The sequence below is a fragment of the Lactuca serriola genome, chromosome 4 (genome assembly GCF_051521515.1).
Source record: "Lactuca serriola cultivar US96UC23 chromosome 4, Lser_US96UC23_V15, whole genome shotgun sequence".
NCBI classification, from domain to species: domain Eukaryota; kingdom Viridiplantae; phylum Streptophyta; class Magnoliopsida; order Asterales; family Asteraceae; genus Lactuca; species Lactuca serriola.
This window is the reverse complement of record NC_136411.1, coordinates 306,840,687-306,843,689: the sequence shown is the minus strand read 5'-3', so window position 1 is coordinate 306,843,689 and position 3,003 is coordinate 306,840,687. Positions and strand designations below refer to the sequence as shown.

Sequence of the window (3,003 nt, the reverse complement as noted above, 5' to 3'; positions counted from 1 at the left end):
CTTCTATCTTCTTTTTGCTCCATTTTCTCTTAATCATCCAATGATTTGAAGGATATTGATCTCTCCATTGAATCTGATGCGAGTTAATGTTATGTTAACTCTATTAATCCGTACACGCAGTTATAATACTATATAATATGCATGTGGGGGAATTAGCCAATTGGGAGAGCAGTAGTTTTTGAGAAGTTTATGTGTGGTTGTGCTTCTATATGATTACTATTGATTAGATTAATGCATCTTTCGTTCAACTGCGTCCATATACTTTTTGGAGCTTTTTAGAACTTGAGCATTCATATTAACACCAGAGTTGCTAGGATTAAGATGCCCATGCTCTGTTTTGTCAGTTAGGCATCTGTTTTGAGCAGTTTTCATTAAATAATACGTACACAGAAAGTCAGATTGGTGGTCTTCATCATTTAGCAGAAGATTAGGGTACATAGTATTCTTTTGTGGAGGATTCTCAATGACTGAAGCTGTCTTTGTGCTCGATTTTGCATCCTGTTCTGCTGGAGTTTCATTTATCTTAGCACTTGTTTCAAGTAGATTTCTTTTATGACAAAGTCCATGATGGTTAGTTATAGTGTAAGTAAAACATAGAGCCTCCTAGCCTCAACCCTCAAAATTCATTTCCAATATCCTGATTTGCAGTGTTCTAGAGCACGTTTGTGAAAGCAATTACTACTACTAGGGCTTGTTGTTTTCCATGCCGATTCATCTACAATGTAGCAACTGTTGGTAAATGGGACAATGTGATCCGGATTGACACTTTTTGGTGAAGATTTCCAAGATTTCAAGCTAAAGCTGCTATCTTTATCCCAATGATTTTTAGCTACATAGGGCTTCTTCTTGCTGTTTAGCGTCTTATGTTCAAGAAACTACCTGATAACTTATAACACCAAAAATATGATGAAGTGGCAATAATGATGTATGTGTCTCTGAAAGATGAGATAGTAACAAATCCCTTAAATTATCCAAAGTGGGGAAGAAAGAAGAAACTGATCAAGAGAGAGATGACCTTGTTATGTTTTAAAATCTTAGAAATTAAGCTAAAACAACAAAAGTAATCGTATCATCAGCTGAACTTCTGTGGTTAAGTCATCCCAAGTGCTGTAATGTATGTTATGTCGGCTAAGAAAATTCCAGTTAAAGATCTGTTATTACTTATTAGTAACAGTAGTAAGTAAACAGTGAGAAACAAAAGAAGAAATTGATAAGTGATTTGGTGCGGGTGCCCTGAATCTGATCTACTATTATAAATCCTAACAAATTAAGTTCTTTATCGGCCAAATTGATATAGAGGTAATATCTTAAACCATGTCATATTTCATCTTTTAGTATTCTTTTATTATGTAACAACATAAGCAAAAGTTTCTTTTCTCTCTATTGAATGTATGGTATAATGAGTTTTTGCAAAAATAGGGTCATTACCGGTTGGCTTTGTAAAAATAGGGTCTTTTACGATCCATTTGCAAATATAGGGGTGTGCCCCACTCAATCATCGATATTTACTTTTATCATTTCAAAAATTTACATTGAGGCCCTTAAACTATCATAACGTATTTATATTCTTTGTTAGTATCTTTTATTCATATTTTATATTTATTATTTATTATTATTATGATTTACTAATTTATTTATAAACTTATTTCTTTAAAATGTATACTTCATTATTTATTTTATTATAAAATTTTATTAGTATCTTCAATTCAATATTGATTCTTACGTATTATTATAAAAGTATAAATTATAAACAAGTGGATATTATATAGTATGCGTTGTTTAACAATTTTTTTTCCAAGATTATATCCAAAGTTTATCTTTATTATGAATTTAGTGTTTACGTTTTAATTTCTTTTTTCATAACTTTGTGTTTTATTTTTTTACGAACTCCTTTTGTTTTATAAAATAAAGTTGTTTGTTTTAAATATTTTTACAATATCTAAGCCTAACTGTAAAAATAGCAATCTACTTTAATATTGATTTTTTTTGTATATATGTAGAAGAAGCTTTGGGGACATGATTTGGCACACCATGAACTATTCTTGTATACACACTAAGAATCACGATGGAATGACTTTTTTAGTTGACAAAGCTAAAAAAATTCATGTAAGCTTTATTTTGAATAATTTCATGTAAGTTTTATTTTGATTTTTTTTGTATAAGTTTTATCTCAACACAATTATAAAATTATAGGATGATTTTATGGAACGATGTGATCGGTAGGAAACGATAAGAGAGGAAATTGATGAGGACAAACTATTTTATGATGTCGTTGGGGGACATGATCGAAAAAAATAGATTATATGGATTTGACTCATATGAAAAGCGCATTCGTTCTAGTAAAAGATCTTTTGAAACACATTGCGAACAATATGAAGATAATAATGTCAAGACAAAAGTCGAGATTGAGAATTTGAAGAAGTTAGTTGAGACGCAACGCGAACAATATGAGGATTCAACAAAAATATAAGGATGTTCAGCAAAAATATGAAGATGCTCAGAAAAAGAATGTGGAGTTTCAGCAGAAAAATATGGATGTTCAAGCAAAGTTTGAACAACAACTCGCTCAAGCAATGAATATCATTAACACATTGAGTGAACAGGTCAAAACTTTTATTAATCAATGATAGAATATTATGTATCGAATAATATTTTACGTTAAATTTGTAGCGACTTTTGATTTGCAATATGTATCTTTTGATGTATTGGATATTTCTTTTAGTTTCTATAGAAATACTTTGTTATTTTTGGTTTTATATTAATTGTATTTTTGTAAATTGATATAATAAGTCAAATTAAATAACCAAATTTTATAGAAAAAATGGTATGGAACGATTGTTATGGAATTGACTACAAAAAAGTTGTTACGAAATTTGTTATGAACCAAATGGCTACGGAATTTGCTACGGAACAATTAGCTACGGAATTTGCTATGGACCAAATGGCTACGAAATTTGTTACGGAACGAATAGCTACGGAATTTGCTACAGAATAATTAACTAC

At 30.1% G+C, this 3,003-nt stretch overlaps 1 long non-coding RNA gene across 1 annotated transcript; it reads left to right on the top strand.

Moving 5' to 3' along the window:
• The first annotated feature begins 243 nt into the window (after positions 1-243).
• Positions 244-2,695, top strand: LOC145100680 (uncharacterized). The gene is made up of 3 exons (XR_013705197.1): positions 244-1,299; positions 2,001-2,106; positions 2,194-2,695. It is a non-coding gene; the product is annotated as an uncharacterized LOC145100680 (long non-coding RNA).
• Positions 2,696-3,003: the final 308 nt, after the last annotated feature.